Here is a 24,646-nt window from a genome sequence, read left to right as displayed (position 1 = left end):
TGCTCACGCTGGTGTGATGGGAGGTTGATCTGTGGAACTTGTCCGGTTGCCAGATCCTCACAGAAGTCTCCAAGCTGTCTCTTGGTGCCTCCGTCGTCATTCCAGTCACCTTCCCTGCCAAGCTGATATAAACGGAAGATTAGGAAGATGGGCTGGGGTGCGCCCTGGCTCTTCCCGCTGCGATTCTCCACCTGCACTCCAGCCTTTTAGAGATTTTCCAAGACCATCCTTTAGGAAGAATGCAGGGTTTCAGAAGACAGGCAATCTCTTTCCCTAACTAGATGTGTCTGCTTATATAGGAAACTGGCTTGAAGAGTAGGAGAGAGAGTTGATACAGGCTGCAAGGAGAAAGGAAGATAGATTGCGGTGGAACCCCAGTAATTCTGGAGGATCAAGGTCATGAATCAAGAAGTCTACTGAAGAATAAGCCGGTCTTGAGTATCCTCACCGGCTTTATCTTATAATAAATAGTTATTATAAATTCCCTTTCTCATACCATAGAACAAAAATCAATTCCAGGTGGCCAGTAGACCTAAATATGAGACGTAAAACAAGAACGGTTCTAGAATATAATTTAGGAGAATATCCTCATGACTCGGTGGCTGACAAGAGTCTCTTGAACAGGATACACCCACACACCCACGTGCCGTGTGCCAACGCTCTGCAGGACCAGGTGTTTTACAAAGTTTGTTTTCCACTCACACAATCCATTGAGGTAAAAACAACTCTCCGCTTTTGAGTCTCGGGAACTTAAAATTCCACATCTGACAGGTTGCCGGTTTTGCAAAGCTGATGAGTATGTGATGAGAAGTCTGATTGGCGTTCTCATCCAAGCTCTCACCCCAACCCACAAGTTGGCTGCAATGATATTTGTAGTTAAAATCAGGGCTCTTTTCAAACAGAAGTGTTAGTCTCAAATTATGAGAAAAAAAATCTAATGTTAAAAAAAAATCTAATGTTCATTAATCACCTATCATGCCAGGGACTAAGTGAGCTCATTCATACACACGACCTTGCTCAATCCTTACGATGGTCCTACGAGGCAAATATAATTGCGCCCATTTTTATAGCTGATGAAATGAATTGATAGAGAAGTGAAACGTCCTCCCCAAGGTCACAAAGCTAGCAACCGCAGGAGCCAGGATTGGATGCAGAGAGTCATCTTCATTTACTATCCATGAAGCAAAAAGGGTAGGGGATTATTTGGATTAGAAATTTTCCAGAACATACGCTACCCACTGCTGGTCTCCATTGTAGGATGACCTCAGTTTTCCTTCCATGGAACCGTAGGGTTTCTATGTACCTTCTTCTCAATAGCCAGGCGAGTGTTTATTTTCCAGTGAGACTCAGATGTGTTTGGGGCCAGATTCATTTGGCTTTTGGAAATGTTTGCTGAGTGATTTTAAATGGCACGTCTAGCCACGGGGGTATAGGTGTTCTGTGCTTGATATTTCAGAGTAGTGATCAGTGCTTCCTTGTTTTTCTTTCTTTCTTTCTTTTTTTTTTTTTTTTTGGCCGTGCAGCATGGGGGATCTTAGTTCCCCCACCAGGGACCAAACCTGCGCCCCCTGCATTGGAAGCACGGCGTCTTAACCACTGGACCGCCAGGGAAGTCCCGATCAGTGCTTCCTTTGGAAACATTTAAATTTTCAATTTTATCAGACATATAGAATTGGAATACATATGGAAGAGTACAGTGGGGCAGAGTATAATATCTATTTTGTTGTTTCAGGAAATATTTCTTTATTGTCCAAAAACATAAAAAAATAAATGTTCAGAAGCAGAGAGAATATCATTGATGAAGATCAGTTATCCTACTCTTTGACTCAATCCTTTTTATTTTTTGCCTTCCCCTATTTCCCTCCAAGATTATGCACAGACTTTTCTGTGAAATCTGTTTTTCATTCAGTCTCTCTCCCTCCCTCTCCTTCCCTTCTCTCTCTCTCTCACTCTAAGGGCCCAACACTCAAGACAAGAAGTAGATGCAGGTTTGACACTAGCTTGAGGGTGGAGAGGGCCATGTGAAAGTTGTGAGAAGGAAATGAATTCGGCTGCCTCTTCCCCTCCTGTAATCAAGAATTGTAGAAAAGATGCTTCCCTAACATCTGGGAGTGGACTTGGTGGGCAGTGATTGCCATCTCTGTGGGATAGCCTCAAATACAATAACATAAACTAACCTCAGAGAGAGATGTTGAAACAGCAGGTGGAACCAGAAACACCCAGCCTTGGAGCTGATAAACCCAGTGGTGACTTTATTAGGAAACAACCACATACTGTAATAGGATAAACCCATCCATGACTTTTTTTAAAGAAAATAATGGTACCACCTTATCTTGTATTTTAAATTATTTTAGGTGTTTTGTTGAAAGTCACGAGTGAGTACAGCTCCTTTGAGAAGCGGTTTATCCTGGATGGAGAGTTAGAGAATAATAAAGTTATGCAGCTGCTAAAATACTTATTTAGAAGGATGGGATCTAGATGTGAGACGTTTAGGAACTTGGGACTGCAGGTTTGGGGGAGGGTGCTAACCTGTAGAATTAATCAGATTCTTTCAATTTCAGCTTACCTCAGGGAGAGGCAAAGTACGTTCAGATGTTACCTGTGAGGAAGGACAGCTAACAAGTCACAGAATGCCCGAAGCGGGCAGTCTCCCTGGATCCAGAAACTTCAAGCAGTAGGACCTGGGAGAATATGCAGTCTATGGAGTCTGTGGCAGATAAAAGACAATGAATTTCTAACATCAGACAGCTTCAGTCTGATGGGTGGGCACCAGAGCTAAGTTTAAAGAGTGGTGCCTAAAATACCACTTGCTGGTTCCGTGTATCCATCCTCGATGAGGGGTCTGTTTCTTTAAGTCTTATTTCACATCTTATTTAAGGGCTAACATAAGAAACCGGTTATGTTAGTTCAGAGTTGAGTTCTAGTTTTTTACTAAAATGAATTTTATTAAACAGCAACAACAATAGCAATGAAACGGGAAGATCTGATGGAAGGAATTAGGTTTGAAATTAGATATCACTGGAGTTTAAAACCTTAAAAATGTTTTTTCCAATTTTATTGTGATACAGTTGACATACATCACTGTATATGTTTTAAGGTGTAGAGCATAATTATTTGACTTACATATGTCATGAAATGATTACCACAGTAAGCTCAGTGAACATCCGTCACCTCACATAGATACAAAATTAGGGAAAGAGAAAAAAATTATTTTTCCTTGAGGAGAAGTCTTCGGATTTACTCTCTTAATTTTCATACGTAATATACAGTAGTGTTAATTACATTCATCATGTTGTATATTACATCCCTAGTACTTATTTATCTTATGACTAGAAGTTTGTGCCTTTAGAATGCCTTCATCTAATTATCCCTTCCCCCATCCCCCTGCCTCTGTTAACCTCAAATCTGATCTCTTTTTCCATGAGTTTGTTTGTTTGTTTGTTTTGGAAGTACATTGACCTACAAAGTTTTGAACACTTCCTGGTGAACAGGACAGTGATTCCATGTTATTATACATTTCAAAACGTTCGCCATGATAAGCCTAGTTACCATCTGTCACCATACAAAGACATCACATGATCATTGACTCTATTCCCCACACTGTACATTTCATACTGTGACCTTTATTTTGTAACTGGTAGTTTACACCTCTTGATCCCCTTCACCTCTCTCCTCCCCTCACTACCCTGTCCTCTGGCAACCACCTGTTTGTTCTCTGTATCTATGACTCTGTTTTTGTTGTGTTTGTTCATCTGTTTTGTTTTTCAGATTCCACATATAAGTGAAGTCACGCAGTATTTGTCTTTCTCTTTCTGACTTATTTCACTAAGCATAATACCCTCTAAGTCCACCCATGTTATCACAGATGGCCAGATTTCATTCTTTTTATGGCTGAGTAATATTCTGTGTGTGTGTGTGTGTGTGTGTGTGTGTGTGTATCACATCTTCTTTATCCATTAATTTATCAATGGGCACTTAGGTTGCTTGAATATCTTGGCTATTGTAAATAATGCTGCAATGAACCAGTGGGTGCGTATATATTTTTTCAGTTAGTGTTTTCATTTTCTTCAGATAAATACCCTGGAGTGGAATTGCTGGATCATATGGTAGTTCTCTTTTTAATTTTTTGAGGAATCTCCATACTGTTTTTCATAGTGGCCGTACCAGTGTACATTCCCATCAACAGTGCGTGAGGGTTCCTCCTCTTCCACATTCTCGTCAACACGTGCTATCTGTTGTCTTTTGGATGACAGCCATTCTGATAGGTGTGAGGTGATATCTCATCGTGGTTTTGACTTGCAGTTCCCTGATTCTTAGTGACGTTGAGCATCTTTTCATATGCCTATCGGCCATCTGTATGTCTCCTTTGAAAAAATGTCTATTTTGGGTCCATCCCATTTTTCAATTGGGTTTTTTTAAAAACCAGTTCTTTGTGTATTTTGGACATTAGTGCTCCTCTCTGTTTTTGGGTTGTCTACCTGGGGGTGTAGGTCTTGACTATATCACATCACACTCCTCCTACCCATCTTGTTGTGGTTCCTTTTTTATATCTTTAGCGATAGAAGATCTTTTATGCTAGTCTTCTCATCAGTAGTTGTTCTGTAAATAGCTATTACTTTGGTCAGCCGTGGGAGGGGGTGAGCTCAGTGTCTTCCTACTCCACCATCTTGGCTGCCCCTCCTGGGGTTTGACACCTTGCTTTGCCATTTCTTAGCTGAGTGACCTTAGTCAGATGACTTAATTATTTTGGTTTTCAGCCTTCTCAGTTCTAAAATTGGGTAATTGATATGTAACCTTCAGGGTTGTTGTGAAAAACAAGTGAAATCCCTACTTCAGTGCCTGAAAGTTTGTGTGCAGTCAATAAACAATTGTGTGTAAGTGAATATTACTTCAGTCTCTTGGTTACACACATCAAGGGATTTATATTTACCCCTACTCCTTTGTCCCTGGCTGGCACTAACCTTTCTAATAAATACAGAACTTACAGGTATAGAGTTCATGAAGAAACAACCAATTTTTTGTTAACTTACTTTGCAGATGCAAAGCATTTTAGGAATAGTAGATTCAGTGCTTGCAGCTGCAAAACTTCCATTAAGTTTTATGTATCGTCCTCTTCTCTTCCCTTGATGAAATAAAATGCTAGAGATACGTATATTGAGTAACAATTAGAATTAGTGAGAGACAATGACCAAGTCTTTTTTTTTTTTTTTTGGCGGTACGTGGGCCCCTCACTGTTGTGGCCTCTCCCATTGTGGAGCACGGGCTCCAGACGCGCAGGCTCAGCGGCCATGGCTCACGGGCCCAGCCGCTCCGCGGCATGCAGGATCCTCCCGGACCGGGGCACGAACCCGCGTCCCCTGCATCGGCAGGCGGACTCTCAATCACTGCGCCACCAGGGAAGCCCTGACCAAGTCTTTAAAACTCTCAAATAAGAGGAAAGTTGGCCATCCTTTGGGAGGAAAGAAAGCCCTCCTTTACCTCAATTAACAGGTGAAACCACCAGGATTCTGCCTAAATAACAAAAGTAATTGAAGTTGCATTTATATGTCACAAGAGAATCTTTTTTTTTTAAACATCTTTATTGGCGTATAATTGCTTTACAATGGTGTGTTAGTCTCTGCTGTATAACAAAGTGATTCAGCTATATGTATACATATATCCCCATATCCCCTCCCTCTTGTGCCTCCCTCCCACCCTCCCTATCCCACCCCTCTAGGTGGAAACAAAGCACCTAGCTGATCTCCCTGTGCTATGTGGCTGCTTCCCACTAGCTATCTATTTTATATTTGGTAGTGTAAATATGTCCATGCCACTCTCTTACTTCATCCCAGCTTACCCTTCCCCCTCCCCGTGTCCTCAAGTCCATTCTTTACGTCTGCGTCTTTATTCCTGTCCTGCCCCTAGGTTCTTCAGAAACTATTTTTTTTTTAGATTCCATATATATGTGTTAGCATACGGTATTTGTTTTTCTCTTTCTGACTTACTTCACTCTGTATGACAGACTCTAGGTCCATCCACCTCACTACAAATAACTCAATTTCATTTCTTTTTATGGCTCAGTAATATTCCATTGTATATATGTGCCACATCTTCTTTATCCGTTCATCTGTCGATGGACATTTAGGTTGCTTCCATGTCCTGGCTATAGTAAATACAGTTGCAATGAACATTGTGGTACATGACTTTGAATTATGGTTTTCTCAGGGAATATGGCCAGTACTGGGATTGCTAGGCTGTATGGTAGTTCTATTTTTAGTTTTTTGAGGAACCTCCATACTGTTCTCCATAGCGGCTGTATCAATTTACATTCCCACCAGCAGTGCAAGAGGGTTCCCTCTTCTCCACACCCCCTCCAGCATTTATTGTTGGTAGAGTTTTTCAGTGATGACCATTCTGACTGGTGTGAGGTGATACCTCACTGTAGTTTTGTTTTGTTTTGTTTTGTTTTGTTTTTTTGCGGTGTGCGGGCCTCTCACTGTTGTGGCCTCTCCCGTTGCGGAGCACAGGCTCCGGATGCGCAGGCTCAGCGGCCATGGCTCACAGGCCCAGCCGCTCCACGGCATGTGGGATCTTCCCGGGCTGGGGCACGAACCCATGTCCCCTGCATCGGCAGGCGGACTCTCAACCACTGTGCCACCAGGGAAGCCCCTCACTGTAGTTTTGATTTGCATTTCTCTAATGATTAATGATGTTGAGCATACTTTCATGTGTTTGTTGGCCATCTGTATATCTTCTTTTGAGAAATGTCTGTTTAGGTCTTCTGCCCATTTTTGGATTGGGTTGTTTGTTTTTTTTTGATATTGAGCTGCATGAGCTGCTTGTATATTTTGGAGATTAATCCTTTGTCCGTTGCTTCGTTTGCAAATATTTTCTCCCATTCTGAGGGTTGGCTTTTAGTCTTGTTTGTGGTTTCCTTTGCTGTGCAAAAGCTTTTAAGTTCCATTAGGTCCCATTTGTTTATTTTGTTTTTATTTCCATTTCTCTAGGAGGTGGGTCAAAAGGATCTTGCTGTGATTTATGTCATACAGTGTTCTTCCTATATTTTCCTCTAACAGTTTTATAGCATCTGGCCTTACATTTAGGTCTTTAATCCATTTGGAGTTTATTTTTGTGTATAGTGTTAGGGAGTGTTCTAATTTCATTCTTTTATATGTCGCTGAGAATAGATGCATCTTTGAGGACAAAATTTAAGGTGTACTTTGAAGATAACTCAGAGATATTAGACACAACATCAAAACTTGATTTCCTATGGGACAGCTTGAGTGAGAACTCACTGTAGTAGTGTTTAAAAAGTGAAAGCTTAGAGAAATCCAGGCCATCTGCTTCCCCTTAACTCCTTTTTCCCAGAGCTCAGCCCTCTGGCATGGAGGTAAGATCTTCAAGGTAGTGGTAAATTTCAGCTCTGTGTTTAACTGAGCTAGCTGGGAACCAGGTCAATTGTAGTTGTTCCTTTTTCTTTTTTTTCTTTTTTCATTTTCTTTTTTTTTGCCACACCACGAAGCTTGCAGGACCTTAATTCCCTGACCAGGGATCAAACCCAGGCCGGCCCTCGGCAGTGAAAGCGCAGAGTCCTGACCACTGTACTGCCAGGGAATTCCCCAATTGTAGTTTCTTTTTTTTTTTTTTTAATTAATTTTGATTGGAGTATAGTTGCTTTACAATGTTGTGTAAGCTTCTACTGCACAGCAAAATGAATCAGCCATACTTATACATATATCCCCTCCCTTTTGGAATTCCCTCCCGTTTAGGACACCACAGTGCATTAAGTAGAGTTCCCTGTGCTCTGCAGTAGGTTCCCCTCAGTTGTCCCCAATTGTAGTTTCTTACAAAGACAAAGCTGATGGCTGAATTTCAACCATTTTATCTCTTTATTCTGTGCTTCTACTGTTGATACTAATATTTACAGCCAGATCCCTACATACGTTTTACAGTTGCTGAATCAGAATAGTGACATAGAGGGCTGTGGCCCCAACGAATGGAAAATGACTCCCCGTAGCTTACATGCAAAAGAAAGTTATTTCGTTATAACCAGGTTAAAACCAGTTATAACCAGGAAGATGACTGGTTAGCTCAACAGATTGAAGGGAGAATTGAAAATCAGTCAGGCACAGTGTCAAGGCAGCTCTAAGAGTCCAGTAGCAGGTGCGATTGGTCATTCTTCTTTGGAGACAAATGAGAATATATAGCAATGGCTTAGATCCACCTTCATTCCCATGGTGCGTCATTTCTCTTGAGACTCAAGTTCTGGGAAGTGGAGTCAAATTGTCCTGAATGTCCAGTGAGGAGGGGAAGAGTGTAGGGCACTATGATTGACACAACGAAAGGCATTGATCAGTTTTGCAAGGAAAAATCAGAGCGCTGTTACTTAAAGAACATTGGAAGTATTCTGGGCAGGCAAGACCTGTCCCTACAAGTGACATCTCGCTGGCAGGTAATGATTTTACCTAGAGTGGAGCTTTCCCAGTAAATCAGTTGCTAATGATGAGTGAAGTGTAATGGCAGCTAATTATCTGACTGACACCTCACTCCTATTAGAGCTTAGCAATGGCAGGCCAATGGCATAGGTGACGTTACAAAAAAGGGAAAAAGAGGAGAGAGCAAGGAAGAAGAGGAAGAAGGAGGGAAGAAGAAACAGTGGCTCACATCACAGCCGCCATAACCAGTACAGTGCCCTTCACATAGCTCTCTCATCATGCCACGTGGTGGCTGGAAGGGCATGCAGGTAGGACCTATCCCCAGAAAGAAAACCTTTCATCTAGATCAGCACTGTCTGGTAGAAATATAGTGCCGGCCATGTAAGTAATTTTAAATTATCTTATAAGATACACTAAAAGAAAAGTAAAAAGTAACAGGTGAAATTATTTTTAATAATTTGATTTCTTCTCTCAAAATATTTTGAGGTCAATGTATAATTAATGCAAAATGTGAGTGAGATACGTTACCATTTCTTCATGCTAAAGTTTTGAAATCTAGGGTGTTTTTTATGCTTACCGCACCCCTCAGTTTGGACTAGCCCCATTTTAATAGCCACAAGTGGTTAGTGGCTACCATATTGGACAATAGAGGCTTAGACGATTCTGGCATTCCGGCATTACTTTGAAACATCAGATCACTTGTATAATTATTGTACAGTTGTACCATAGTATCTGAGGCGTGCGTGAGGGCCAGGTGTCCTGGTTTTCTTTCATTTTAAGCAAAAGTAAAGGTAAACACACTTTACTTCCATTCCATGTTTACTGAGCTAAGGTGGTTGGTTTGTTTTTCTGATTCACGTTTGTCGTTTTTCCCAGTTCCTCTTCTGAGGAGTAATCAGTGTTCTGTGAAACTTCCGCAGAAGTTCCTTGGAGACAAAAGAGAGGACCCTGGTACCTATGAGGAACATGAGTCCAGGAGACAATCAATAACTTGTCCAAAGATTTGCCAGCTCGGTGGTTGCTGAGCTGGGATTGCAGTCTCGTTTGCTTTCTCCGCACTGTAGCCCTGAGCTTTGTCTTGCATCAGACCCATCTCATTTCTTTGCTGTTGACCTTGGTGTGTAGCTTCCTGGACCCTGAACCTCCAGGAGAGGATGGAGATGGTCAAAGGAGAGCCGCCCTGCCCCGTGAGGGTGAGGAACTAGATCAGGGGTAAGAGGAAGCTGCCTCTGTTTAGTCTGCTCTGTACAAAGGTGGTCACTTACATCCACGTCTTTAAAAAATTTATAGCCTAATGACTACATGTTTGCTGATGTGAGCATTTTAAACCTTCAGTGTCCTGGTTACAGGGAAGCTTGGAGAATGACTCTGTTTGTCTCCATCAATGGTTTCCCTTCAAGCTCATAGGCCGGTGTGGAGCATTTGTAATTTTTTTAAACAGTAGCTTTCTTGTCTTTATGACAAAAGTACATGCTTCATGTGGAAAATTTGGGGAAAAAATAGGTCTGTGTCACACACAGAAATAAATACATACATACAATACATACGTATGTAAATCAATCAATAAATGTCACCTGTTTTCCTAGCGGTTGGGGCAGGGGAAGAAGCTCAAAATTTTGTATTTTGCTATATTTCTTTATGGTGTTTTTTCAAGATATATGAATATAACATTTATACAGTTTATTGTTTCAATAACAATGAGAGTCTACTGTACAATTGGTTTATCACTTACTTCTTTTTACCCTTTGCTTCACTGCTTCCCATGGTAGATTTTGATTTCTGATCCTTCCCCTGGGTCACCAGGATGGCTTCACATAAGTCCTTTCTCTCTGGCCTCATGATCCAGCTGTGCCCTGGGTCTCCATGGAGGGAGGGCATAGACCAGTGCTCACCATGTCTTCTGGGCTCAGCACACCTGTGGGACAGGCCTGGCAAAGGAGGAAATTGGGGGACCACAGAATCGACCAGCCACTCTGACTCCCATTGGGTTCCCTGAGGAGCCCCAGGACTGAGTATCCCAGTAGGTTAATATTTCTGAATGTACAAAAGCCTGTTTTCGTACAGTTGCAAATATAGCAAGAAGTACGTCTAAGGGCTTCTGTGAATTTGGAAGAAGGGTGTTCACTACTCTGGGGCTCCACCAGAGGGGGGACTGGAAGGAAACAGAGTTCAGGACTGTGAACGAATATGTGTTCTTACCCCAGTTTGCGGTGGGCAGACACAGTCACGTGAAAGCTAGGACCATGCCATCTGGCCAGCAGATGCCTGGACCCTTCTAGCCCCACAACACACACTCGCCCCATCAGTCCCCAGAGAGGCTTAGCAAGCAGACAGCGAGGGCTAGCCTTCACCTCCTTGGGGATACGGAACCCAGATGGGCCTTGGGAAGAGGAGCCGGTTGTCCAGGTGGTAGGTGTGCGGGCAGTGGGAAGTCATGTTGATGCATGTCTGCCCCCATGAGTTAATGCTCCTACTTTCCAGGCACATGTGGTTGGAGCAAAGAGTTCACTTCCACTGAGGGAGAGACCCTTAGTTTCCTTCTCCCCCAAATCGGGGAGCAATTGATGGTATTCTTCCCACTAGCAAACACCGAGAAATTTTTCTTTTACTAGCTTTTTACAGATGTCTTAATTGACCTACTCCCAAAATTCATCCTAACACGTGCCGATGACTACAACAGAGAAGCAGGGGGAGAGAGATTTTTCAGCCTGCTAATGTATGAATAACAACACCTCTTTTTCTCCCCCTTTACTTAAGAAATAAAGTATACTGTCTACCAAGAGAGAAGATGACAGGCGTGTATGCAGAGATAATTGCATGAATTTGCCTCTCTGTTTGTCTAGTGAAATCAGCTCTGTTTCAAAGAAGATTTTTTTTTAAATGCTTTCCCGGAGTTACTTTCCTCCTGTTGATCCCCTTCTGATGGTTGACAGTAAGGTTTGCCAGTTTCCTTTTCCCAGAAATGTTACGCTCACATCAGGATTCTCTCCAGCAGTGTTCCTACAGAGCTCTTGACTGTTCTTTTCCTCCAGCCAGGCCAGTCTGGTTCTAGAACCAGATCAAACATTCTGCCATTTACACTCTGTCTGGCTCTGGGCAAATCACACCACCTCTGTGAGCCAGATTCCTCACCTGCAAGGTGGGGATGATTCTCTCGACCACACGGGTGTGGTGTGGATACAACGAGATGGTGATTGTGAAGGCTCCAGAGACAGTGCACGGCTTATAAAAAGCACCAATCAATGTCATCGTCCATCTCTCCTGCCCCACGGAATAATGATAACAATTCCTACCATTATTGAGCACGTGGTGTGCGCCAGGCATCTCACTGGCATGTTCTTGTTTAATCCTCAGGATGTGGGAACAGTCTGACGAGGTGAGCATTACAAGTCCTTTTGCAGATGAGGAAAATGAGAGATTTAGGGATTCAACTCTGGTCCATTCACTATAAATGAGGGAGCCAGAATTTGATGCGTGTAACTTCAGAAGGGATCATCTCAAGCGCTGCACTGGAGTTCTTCCTCACAGGGAAATCTTATTGTCTAAAACATCCTAAATAAGCTTGCTCGTGGGAGGTGTGTGCGCGTGTGTGTGTGTGTGTGTGTGTGTGTATGTTTTACCACTTGGGAATAAAATGTGAGTACATGTTAGGCACTTAAAATTACTCCTCTTTGGGCTTCCCTGGTGGCGCAGTGGTTGAGAATCTGCCTGCCAATGCAGGGAACACGGGTTCGCGCCCCGGTCCGGGAAGATCCCACATGCCGCGGAGCAACTAGGCCCGTGAGCCACAGCTACTGAGCCTGCGCGTCTGGAGCCTGTGCTCCGCAACGGGAGAGGCCGCGATAGTGAGAGGTCCGCGCACCGCGATGAAGAGTGGTCCCCACTCACCGCAACTAGAGAAAGCCCTCGCACAGAAACGAAGACCCAACACAGTCAAAAATAAATAAATAAATAAATTTAAAAAATGACTCCTCTTTTCCTACCCGGTGACGCTGCTGGTTTCCCATAACTCTGCACTCCAGAGCACGTGGAAACCAAGCCCTGCCCCAGGTTCCCTCCTTCCTGGTGGAGGACTCCCTTTCAGAGTAGAGGGACCTAGAATGCCATGTCCTCTGTCCCTCAGAGGCACCTGACCACTCAGTCCCTTGTGATGCAAACTCAGAAGCTCACTGGAGAGGTTGTACCACCCTGCAAGCAGCATCTACTCCTGTGTCAACTTAGAAAGGTAGTGAGCCAGCCCTGGGAGACAGTCCTTCTCCTCCTTATCAACACACGCTGCCTGTCAGTTGCCGCTTTCTTTGAAAATAACCAATTTATTTTCATCATTATATTGATGCATCCTGCTTCCCCTGCCACAGCAATGCTCTCGGACTCCTGCTCTTTGAATCCGTGAATTACTTCTTAGGCCAGGTCCTGGGCTGGATGCTGGGGAATCAGTGGAGGCCAAATCAGGTTATGTGAGGAATGCCACACTCTCTGGCCAGGAGAACAGACAGTAAACAAAATATTCCATATAAATTGTTTGCAAGAGAACTACCTGCAGTTAAGAGAAGTATAGAATGCTATGCAAACACAAGACGAGGGGGCCTAAGAGGACCTGGGATGTAGGAGTAGAGGGGTATTAGTTTCTCGTTGCTGCTGTAACAAAATATGCGTGGAAGCTTAAAAAAAATCTTAAGGTTCTGAAGGTCAGAAGTCTGAACTGGGTCTTACAGGGCTAAAATCAAGGTGTTGGAAGGGCTGTGTTTCTCCTGGAGGCAGGAGTGGAGAATCTATTTCCTTACCTTTTCCATCTTCTAGAGGTTGCCCACATTCCTTGGTTTGTGACTCCCAGCCAGTAATTACATCACTCCAACCACCACTTTTGCAGTCATATCTTCTCTGACTCCCCTGCCTTCTACTTTTCCTGGATCACGACCCTTGTGATTTCTTTGGGACCAGTGAGATAAGCCAGGATAATCTTCCCATATCAAGATTCGTAACTTAATTGCATCTCAAGATCTCTTCTGCCCTGTAACATACTCACAGCTTTCAGGAATTAGGATGTAGATCAGTGGAGAGGCCATTGTTCTGCCTACCACCTGGAGTAAAAGAGGAGTTGAGGAAAAAAACCAGGAAGAGCAAAAGCATTTAGAAGAATACACACGGGATAGTAGGAGGGAAGCAGGTGTTGTGGGCAGCAAGGACCCACCACCCAGAGAGAGTGCCCTGTGGAAAGGTCCAGAGGTGGGCAGAGATGTGCTGCCTGGACCCGAAAGAGTCCTGGGTTGGTGTTGTAGAGAGAATGAGAGCACATGAGGTCAAAGCAGCTGGCAGTGGTCCACTCATGAAGGACTTGGCTCTGCTCTGAGAGGACTAAGACGGAGGACTTCAGCAGGGAAGGGGTGGCTTCACATCCAGGCTTTAAAAGATGACTTCGATGGTGTCTGGGGGATCACATTAGAGGGGGGCAAGAATGAATTCCAGGGGGCATGGCAGTGAGAAGGAAGAGATCATTGTGGCTTGTCTAGGATGGTGGGGTCAGATTCAGGAGATATTCAAGAGGTGGATGAAGGTGAGGTGTCAGGGGTAACGTCAAGGCTTCCGGCATGAACACTAGTGTGACTGGCGGCACCTGCATGAAGACAGGAAGCTTTGAAGGAGTGAAGGTGTGTGGTGAGTTCAAGAATAACGTTTTGGACCTAGCTTGAGTTACCAATATGACATTTAAATTGAGCTGTTGAGTAGGCCTACTGGTATGTCATAAGTCAAGGCCGGTCCTCTTTCAGAGATATTTATTCAAGCAGTATGACAGGCTACAAGGAGATAGGATTTGGAAGCAAAGGTTTACGTGAGTCCTCTTTTTCCATCAATGTTCTGTATGACTGGGTCAAGCCATATAGATCCTCAGAGCCCCAGTTTCCTCATTTTAAAAATCATTAGTAAAATTTCTGTCCTGCTGATAATACCAGATTGTTCTGAAGATCAAATGATAAAGTAAATATGAAAGTGCTTCGTAACTTTTAAATGTTTTATAAATGTTATTTTAATGTTTTTTTTAGTAGGATTAATGATTCAGGTACGTAAAGTAGGAGGGGGCATATTACCGTTATTGATTACAAAATCATCTTAATCACATTGTATAGTATTTTGTCCACCTTCTCTCTCCGTGGACTAAATAATTCCACTTCCCATATCGTCTTTGAGATTCCATGTTCTAATCATTTGATCATCTCTGTGGACAGAGCTGGCCCTGGACAAAACTGCCAGGAGAGTGGGGGGGGAGGCGGAGTCCTATGATGCGGTGGCGGGAGAGGTGACAGGAGAGTGCTCATTGGAGAGGAGGTTAGGAGAACGTTCCTGAAATGTTTACTGTCTGCCAGCACCTCGCAACTGCTTTACGACATGGGCGTTCTTTTCCCATTTTACTGATAAGGATGCAGAGTGTTCGGGGCGTTCATTGACCTTGTGGATGGAGGCTGGTGGGTGATGCAGCCCTCAGCATCTGGAGTCCATGCTTCCCTCCATGCCCAAAGCCTCCGGGGAACAGGAAGAGTGGGACTTTTGTGCCCCGTTGTCCCCTGGAGGTGCTCATTGAGCTGACACTTTTCCGGTTGAAAAAGAAGAATCTGACTGATACTCACTGAGGTGTTTTTGACTTCCCTGTGAGCTCCTCAGCCCAGAACAGAGCTCTCTGAAAATAGAAACTCTCCGTGTTAGCCATATTTATGGAGGTGATCATTTTGCCATGTATACAAATGTTGAATCATTATGTTGTACATCTGAAACTGATACAGTGTTATATGGCAATTAGACTTCAATAAGAAAAAAGAAAATGGAAGCTCTCTCTTTTATTGTTGTTCTTTAATATTCTGAAGCTTCTAGTAGGTGTGCAATACAATTTTTTTGTAACTGAATAAATGAGTCCTCTCAGTGTCATTTCTATTATAAAAACGATTCAGAAATGGCAATGGCTCCCTTTGGCAGTATTTCAGATGGAGAGAAAGCCTGGAAGAGTAATTGACGGTGTGCATTCTGTAATCTAAGGGGTCATCCTCCAATCAGGCTCCCTACTTCGTAGACTCATAATCCTTACTGACGCTGGAGCTCTTCTCTGGAAGGCACCTCTCCAAATTCTGCGTCTGACCCTGCTCTCATCCCTGCTTAGCACAATGAGGCCCAAGTTCCCAGCCTGCCCGGGATACAGGGTGGTATTTCCTATTTGCTTTCTTTCCTCAGAAAAACAATTCAGTGCATGGAACAACAACAACAAAAACATAGCAGACACAAGCATTTTCATTTGTAGTGGCAAAGTCTGGGATATATGCCCTCTATAACAATTAGGCTTTTTGTTGCCTTCGATCTTCAGTAATATCTTACACCTTGACATGATTTCTGATGTGACATTTCCCTGTAGAGATGCGAGTTAAGACGTTGGTACTGACTTTGCATTTGAGAGGAAGTTGTTACTGCAGCACTTGCAGTTTAGAAGATACAGGAAAATAAGTCATCTTTGCATGATTTATTCCCAAAGCCCATTATCACAAAATGCCCCTGATAATTCAGGTTCATATTAAATTTCTGCCATTCAGAGAAAGGACAGTTTGGGCAAATAAGTGCTCATTAAAATTTATTTAGAGGGAATATTTTCCATTAGGGTGTTTCATTATTTAAGAAAGAAATAGAAGCCTAGGCAGTAATGCATAATGCTCACACCAACATGGCGTTTCAGATAAATTACATGTGGATGAGGGTGAATGTGTTTGGGTTGGGAAGGCTGAGTGATTCTAGCAGGTACTGTAGTTGCATAATTATAAGCCAGGTTGAAAGAAGTTGCTGAAAAGCAAGGATGAGCCCAAAGAAATCCACCAACAAGCCAATAAAAAATTATTCCATGCTGGTCTAATTTTTGTTCCTTTTGAAACTGAGGGTTGGGGCCTCCGTATCGGTGGAGCCGGCGTGTGTGTATTACTGTGAGTCTGTGGGTGGTTAAGAGGCTAGACAGGCAATACAGGGGGTGAGTAGAGAATAATGGGCACCCTGAGGGATACCGACCCTAACTCAAGGCACCACACTTCATTATTTTTAAGGCAGAGGAAGGATGGCTGGGGCCAGATGTGGGGTTTGGCTCACCAGTGCGCAGCCAGGACATTTCAATAACCACACATCTCTCTTAAAGAGCTGCATTTTCACTCACCACTGAGGCTGGATAATATTCTTTCACACAGCCTCAGGGAAGTTCTCAAGGTGCCCTCTTTCTGCGTCGAGGAGGTCCTTCGTGCAGACGCCTTGGATGATTTCCCTTCCTCTCAAAACAGGATCTGGTACCACTTCCATGTGTGTGGGGGGATGTTCCCCACACCAGCCAGCGAATCTTGGGACACCAGCTGCGTGTCTTACAATTCAACTCAATTCAGCTGCTTGGAGACTACATCATATTCCACGAGTTAAGTGTTCAGTCCTACAAGACTGTCTGATCAGGCCTCCCAAGGTGGCTGCTGTCTTGCTCTCTGTACCTCCCCTGCTTCACCTATACTCTACTCACGTGACCGACCTTCCTACGTACTTACCCCTGCCCCCGCTAGTGATTGTTCTAATCTTTTTTTTTTTTTTTTTTTTTTTGCGGTACGCGGGCCTCTCACTGCTGTGGCCTCTCCCATTGTGGAGCACAGGCTCCGGACTCGCAGGCTCAGCGGCCATGGCTCACGGGCCCAGCCGCTCCGCGGCATGTGGGATCTTCTCGGACCGGGGCACGAACCCGTGTCCCCTGCATCGGCAGGTGGACTCTCAACCACTGCGCCACCAGGGAAGCCCTGTTCTAATGCTTAGGTCAGAACATCTTCACCTGTTAGCTTATCAAAGGGGCCAGGAGGGGCCTCGTGCCCCTTTGCTAGTTTCCCTGGTAACCGATGAGCCCATCCGATGTCAATTCTCCCTATAACTAGGAACCTCCCTCTCCCCTGGGAGCGAAGACTTCTGCCACATCCTGCATGCCGCCGGAAGCACACGGTGCGATGTTGTTCCAGGACCTTGCTGCAGATATGTAAAGTCCCTCTAACCATTAAACCACTGACGTCTCTGTCTCTGACTCCAGGCTCTTTCTTTCGTCTTAGAGCTGGGTAAGTACCGACCTTGCAGGCCTGCGGGGTGCAGCCCAGCAAACACTCCTCTCCCTCCCTCTTCCTCCTTCCCGCCCACTTCAGATGCAAGTTGCAAGGCCAGTTGGTTATCTGTGCTTCTGACCTACTGGCTAGAAATCAGGGGTTCCCAAGAGCCCCTCCTTGGGTTCAATTAATTTGCTAGAGTGGCTCATTGATTTTAAGAGAAACATTTTACTTACTAGATGAGCAGTTTATTATGAAAGGGTGTAACTGAGGAATAGGCAGATGGAAGAGATGCACAGGGCAAGGCGTGTGGAAAGGGTGTGGAGCTCCCAGGACCTCTCCAGGCCTGCCATTCTCCCAGAATCTCCACCTGTTCACCAACCCGGAAGCTCTCCAAACCCTGTCCTTTTGGGGGTTTACGGAGGCTTCATTACATAGGCAGAAGCACATAGGCATGAATAATTAAATCATTGGCCATTGGTAATTGGTTCAACTTCCAGCCCATTGTTCCCTTCCCGGAGGTTGTTGGTGGTGGGGGGATACTGAAAATTCTAACCCTCTAATCATGTGATTGGTTCCCCTGGCAACTAGCCCTCATCCCTAAGTTACCTAAGGGCTTTACAAAAGTCACCTCACTGACATAGTAAAAGACACCTTTATCCCTCTTATCACAGGAAATTCCAAGGCTGAAGACCAAATACATATTTGAAGAACCTCAATTAATACCAAGCCAAACAACTACAGAGAACACCACACCCAAGTACATTATATTCAAACTGCTGAACACCAAAGATAAAGAGAAAATCTTAACAGTGGTTGAGCTAGCTGTGCGTTTTGTTGTTGCTCTGGTTACCCTCAGTGGACCCCCAGCTTTGAATTCTTCCAGCTTTGCCTTGTGCTTGAGATGGGGACAGGTTATCAGAGGTTTTCTCCATGTTCTTATGCCCCCCGCCACCCCCTCAGCTTTAGGCTTTCCCTCTGAGCCAGAACCTCAGAGATCATTGTTCTGCATGGTCTTGCCCCATTCTGTGTGATGGACAGTTGATCTTTGTAATTGATCCTCACTGGCCCCATTGAGGTGCGAAAGGGTATTCTCTGGTTTTCCCTCTTAAGCCTCAATCTTAGGCTTCTGTTGTATTCCTGGGGCTCATTGGTGGAGGTTACTCAGTGATTCTGCCACTCCTGCAAAAATAGAGAATTTCTAATGATCTGAGCCCACATGGTTTCCTGAGACTCTCCGAACAGTAGTGTGAGTTGTGCCCTCCTTTCTTTGCTGCAGTGGGTCTTTGCCTGTGTTCTAAGTTTGGCAGTTCTTGCCACCCTTTCCTCAACAGCTTAATGCTTTTGTTCCATGGAGGAGGAAGATCTGGGTGGGGATTTAGGCCTTCTGAACCACCCTGTTCTTCATCTTGCTTCTGATGTCCATAAAGAATAACCTGTGAGTTGGTACAAACTCCCTTTATATCTGAATCTCCCAGGGGTTCTATGCTCTCACACTTGCCTAAACTGGTCTTCAGCAAGTTGTTAGAATTTTTAGCTGAAATCTTGCCCACTTGTGTGGCATATGTGGCTTGACTTGGTGAAGTAGAATACTCGTACTCAAGGCAAAGTGCTTTCCGTATCAAGCCTTTCTCTGATTCCGGGGAGTGCAGCCCATGCTGGGGGAAGGAATTCTTAGCCAACCTTGGCCATGGGGTTAGTTCTCTTGGTCTAAACTCACTCTCTGCACCTAGCACCAATGCTAGGCAACTACTGCTTTTAGATAGTTCCTTTTCCGGGAGCAGAGGGCTGTGGCCCAAGCTGCAGATAAATTCCTAAAACTGTATATTTATGTTATGATCTAGCAAATTATGTACTCTTTAAGATTAAATGTGGTAATCCATTAAATTCCCTATGAAACGTCATAACCTGTGGATACATGCAGAGCAGAAGGAATCTCCTCAGCCCCTAATTAGGCACGTGTGCATTCAATAAGTTACCCCAAATTGCAACTCACACAGGCTAGAGCACCGCAACAGATCTTTCTGGGGGAAATGTATTTGTAAGATTTACTCTGAGGTCCAAACTTTTAGAATAAGGGGAAAGTACTTATCCTGGGAGAAGAGGGAGCCCTTTCAGTACATTACCAGGACTTGTTGGCTGCTTATATAATAGCCGTTACCCCCATTTTGCTTTTTAAATATCCCAGGTTTTTCTCAGGTACCCACCTTCTTTGTTATGGTGAAGTTTAATCACATTAATTTCCCTTGCTAGGAATGGGTTTAGGAACAGACTTAGGAAAAATTATGACCCAGGAGGTGAGGGGTGTGTGTGTGTGTGTGTGTATGAGGCAAAGGACTGCTGGGTGGGTTGCTAAGATTTATTTTTTGGAGGGGACATTGTGACAAAAGCCCTTCTTTAACTGGATTTTGTTGGCTGACACCTGGGGTGGTGGCAGCAATCTATGTTGTAGAAGAGCAGGAAGAATGTAGCTCCTTGATAATGTCATTGAGACACTAAAATAAAAATAAAGCCACCCTATAAATAACTAATGAAATGATAGTATAGGTAACTTTAAAATACGAACCAACATTCTAATTTAATTAAAAAGTATCTTATTTCCTGTAATAGTCAAAGGAAGATATATCCCTAGTGTGAAAGATATATATAATATAAAAGTATATGGACTTAAATGTGGACCTTTCTCTTTACCACAATCTTCCTTTCCTGGGCCTGATCTTACTTCCTGAGAGGTAACCAATGACCGCTGTTGGGTATGTATTCTTTTTACTCTTTTACTTTGTACTTAAGTACTAATGTATGCTTACATTTGCCCATATAGTTTTATTTTACAAAATGGAATCATAGCACGTGTCTTCAATGGGATTTTTTTTCACTTAATTTTAACGTCTTTAGGTTATATTTCCTAGTCATCACGTACAGTGTATATCTGTGTACATATAAAAGCAATTTAGTAAGACAGACTCCTAGAAGAGGGCTTGCTGTGTCAGAGGCTGTGCCTGTTTCACTTTTGGCTGATGTGACCAGATTGCTATCTGAATCAGCTTTAGCAAGGTATGCTCTCACCAAAAGTGTATGGGAAAAAGCATTCTATATTTCCTGGAAAACTTTTTGGAGGGCAAAAGACGATCAGACTAATAAGCTGTTTTGTGATAGGTATCAGATTTTACCTTTTTACACTCTTTGACACAGCCATTCCACTTCTAGAAATTAATCCTACAGATATATTACACAGGTAGATAAAGATAAAAGAATGGCAGATACAGCAGTACTCCTAATCTTGAAGAATTAGGGACAACTCAGTGTCTGGCAAAAGGCAAGTCGTTCAATGAATTTTGATACAAGAGACTGTGTGCTTGAGAAGAGACATTTAATATGTCAAATAACCACCCAGCTCAGGGAATATATGTTCAAAGATCACAACCTGAAAATCTAATGGTTTAGTTCCAGCTGTCTTGGGACAGCTCCATAAACATTTACCCCACTGGTAAAAGGTTGAGATCTAGCAAATGAGGCAACAAAATAGAGGACTTCAAATTTATATTCTCAAGTGTTTTATTGTAATTTATTTAAAAGACAAAAAATAAATAAACTGACCTCAGGCTTTAAAAAATGAGTATCAAAATAAACCAACAGAAATTAGGAAGAAAAGTTAATTGACATGAAAGCTATGAAAATTTAAAGCAGAAGTGCAAGCAGAAATGTTTGACAGGATACATGAAATTGTGCAGATAACCTCCAGCCCCCGCCCCCCGCCCCAGTATCCATACCTGTCGTTTTATCCAGGAATAGAAGTTTGATTTTTTTTTTTTTTTTTTTTGGGGCTGGAAATCTACTCAGGCTGCATTCCTAGCACTCCCTTGCCTCATACTGTGGCTCTATGATTAATTCAGGCAGATGATACATTAACAAAAGTATGGTCAGGAACTTCTGGGAAGGCTAATAAGGGGGCTGAATTACTGGTGAAGTGATTCTTTTATCTTTCCCTTCTTCTGCCTGCTACTGGCCAGAAAGACGAATCTGATCATTAGAGCACCACAGTCGTTGTGAATGATAAGATCACAAGGATGGAAGCTAGGCTGGGGAATCACAGCTTGAAGACTGTGTCTGGGTCCCTGATGATGCCAGAGTGCTAACACAACAGTCCCAGGCTGCACACCTCTGGACCTCTTTTACATGAGAGAGAAATGAACTTTTTCTTGTTTAAGACACTGTTCCTTAATTTTTCGTGTGATATATAACATGTTCTGTGTTACGTGATACAGAATACACATTTTTGTTTAAAAAGAATAATAGAATAAAAAAGGAAATTCCTGGCAAACGTAATTAAGAGGGAGCGAGAGAAAGAGAAAATAAATGTACAATGTTAATAATGAGATACATTAAAGCTTAAAGATTTATATTAAAGCAGCTTGTACAAACTCATGATAATAAATTTGGAAACTGAGAGAAATGGACAACTTACTATCAAAACATAAAATATCCCATTTGACCCAAAAATGATACAGAAAATTTGAACAGACCAATAACCACAGCTGAATTCAGTGGCAGGCTCAGATGGTTTTACTGCTGAGTTTAATCTCAGTTCATAGATCATGTAATTCCTATGCTATTTAAATAATTGCAGTCCACAGAAAGAGATGAAAGACCCCTAATTCATTGTATAAAGTATCATAAAGATAGCACACCAGAGAAAATAAGATGAATTTTGATTACAAGTATAGAAACAAATATTTCAAATAAACTATTGGAAGTCTGAATCCAGCTATCCATTTATAAAATTATGATATAAACAAATGGGATTAATTTCAGTAATGCAAGGACTTCAGAAACAAGAACTTTATCAACATATTTCATTCTACCAACAAACTAAAGGACATCAATAGATGTTGAAAAGTTATTCAGTTAAATACAGAGCTACTGTGAATAACTGCAAAGAGTTGGATTAGAAGAAAGCTATTTAAACAAATGCTATTTACTAAAATAACCAGTGATATATTTTTTTAAATTTGTTTATTTTATTTATTTATTTTTGGCTACGTTGGGTCTTCGTTGCCCGTGCGTGGGCTTTCTCTAGTTGTGGTGAGCGGGGGCCACTCTTCATTGCGGTGCAAGGGCTTCTCGTTGTGGTGCCTTCTCTTGTTGCCGAGCATGGGCTCTGGGCGTGCGGTGGGCTCAGTAGTTGTGGCTCCTGGGCTCTAGAGCGCAGGCTCAGTACTTGTGGCGCATGGGCTTAGCTGCTCTGCGGCATGTGGGATCTTCCTGGACCGGGGCTCGAACCCGTGTCCCCTGCATTGGCAGGTGTATTCTTAACCACTGCGCTACCAGGGAAGCCCCAACCAATGATATTCTAAAGGGTAAAATATTAGTGTCATTTACCATTAAAAACTGGAATCAGCACTGCTCACTTCGCATATTCCTTAATTTTCACTTTAGCCCTTTGAGAAGGAGACTTAATATCCTCGTTTTCAAGGTGGAGAAAGTGAGGCTGAAAGCGGCTAGGGTAATTTACTCTAGCTAGTTAGCAGGGAGTCAGGTTTTGCACTCAGGCAATCTGGTGCAGGGCATTTTTTCTTTCTCCTGCATCTAAGCCTGTTTATTTAGTTTCCCCTGACCTCTGCCAGCAGCTTCGCCCGCAGCTTCTGGAACCCAGGAGGCCCGGCCGCCCACTGCAGAGCCACGACATTGAGGTCCACGGGGGTGTCACGGTCAGGGGGTCCACCACTTCCTTCCGAATCAGCCTGTCATACAAGCAAGGGTGGCCACGGCGCCCGGCACGGCGTCGTCCGGGCCGGCGCGGGTCACGGCGCACACGTCACTCACCGCGCATGCGCCGGCCGACACGGTCCACGGGTCGCCAAATGCGGCGGGAAGCGAGTCGTAGGCCAGACGTGAGCCTTTTCTCCCCCCGCGTGGGACCTCACGATGCGCGACAGCTGCTCTAGCTCGGTTGTGTACAGGCTCATAAAACCTTGGCCTCGGGGGCCAGACGGAGCCGGAAGCTGGCAGCACCTTGTCCTTGCCTGCGGGCTGCCCTAGGCCTGGTGGGGCGTCACCCGGGAGGCTCCCCGAGGCGGCCCTGGGCGTGCGGGGGTTGAGGAGCCTCTCACGGTGACCGCCTCCTTCTCCAGAGAGCCGCACGCCCAGTCCGCTGCTTCGGCCACTGCGGCGCTTAATGCTGCTCGCACCGCGCGCCCCGCAGCCTCTCGCAGGCCTGTGTCCGCCAGGCGATCTCCTCCTTCCGGTGCAGATGTACCTCGCATTGGCTCACGCTCATACAGGAAGCCATCTGTGGGGATGAAGGGGTCCTGGCAGGGCTGCGGAGACGGGCAGCAGCATCGGGTCCTTGACAGCATCCCGCCCGAGGAATGCTCCGGGCTCCATAGCCTGAGGCCGCCGTGTCCTCGTTCTCACGGTGAGTGTAGACGGCCCCCGCCGTGCAGTTCTTCCTGTGTCTATTGACCCTCACAGTCGCCTCTTCTTTCCTGCCTGGCTTTTCCAACATCGCCCCTCCCGCCGGAAAGGAACCAGAGAATTAGGTCTCCTATTAATTCAGCCAGCTCTCTTTGGATTGGTGTTTTCAGGCCGTGTCTTTTTCCAGCCCTTTCCTGTTTATCTGTTCCTTCTGTTGAAAGTTGGTATTTTGTGGGTGACAGATAGTTATTTATTTTAAAATTCGGTTTGACAGCCTCTCTTACTTGTAGTGTTTACACAATTTATATTTAATGTTATTATTGACATGGTGGGATTTAAATCTGCCATCTTGCCTTTTGTTTTCTATTTGTCCCACCTGTTTTTGGATCCTTTCCCCCTCTTTCCTGCCTTCTTTGGGGTTAATAGAGTATTTTTTTAAGTGCTGTCGTTTTGATAAGCTCACTGTGTATCCAGATGAATAAACTCTTGTCCTTCCTTATAAAAGAGTTGTTTCTCCAATAGTGCAGACTATCTGCCTGGATAAAGTGAATTGCAAGAATTTTCTGAAGGTAATAGTGAAGTTATTTCTTAGGTTGCTGTCTTATCTTTCTGCACTAGGCTCTGCTGGAGCAAATAGTTAATGCTGTGTTTGACACAGGTCATCTCAGCTCTCAGAACAAATATTTAAGTTTAATTTATCCACAGAGTAAGAGAATGGATGAAGCATGGCATTAT

General features: G+C 43.9%; 1 long non-coding RNA gene and 1 pseudogene across 2 annotated transcripts in view; one reads left to right on the top strand and one right to left on the bottom strand.

The window, feature by feature from the left end:
* LOC132416804 (uncharacterized) overlaps positions 1 to 18,278 on the top strand; it is a 69,712-nt gene extending 51,434 nt beyond the window's left edge. For both annotated transcript variants that reach the window (XR_009517729.1, XR_009517728.1), the window contains 2 exons: positions 17,339 to 17,512; positions 18,172 to 18,278. This is a non-coding gene — a long non-coding RNA (uncharacterized lncRNA). The remainder of the gene's footprint in view (positions 1 to 17,338; positions 17,513 to 18,171) is intronic.
* Positions 18,279 to 23,233: 4,955 nt separating this feature from the next.
* Positions 23,234 to 24,251, bottom strand: LOC132416074 (nitric oxide synthase-interacting protein pseudogene; annotated as a pseudogene).
* Between the last annotated feature and the right edge of the window lie 395 nt (positions 24,252 to 24,646).

The sequence above is a fragment of the Delphinus delphis genome, chromosome 20, assembly GCF_949987515.2.
Source record: "Delphinus delphis chromosome 20, mDelDel1.2, whole genome shotgun sequence".
NCBI classification, from domain to species: domain Eukaryota; kingdom Metazoa; phylum Chordata; class Mammalia; order Artiodactyla; family Delphinidae; genus Delphinus; species Delphinus delphis.
The sequence above is the reverse complement of the archived record's forward strand: the minus strand, read 5'-3'. Positions and strand labels throughout refer to the sequence as shown.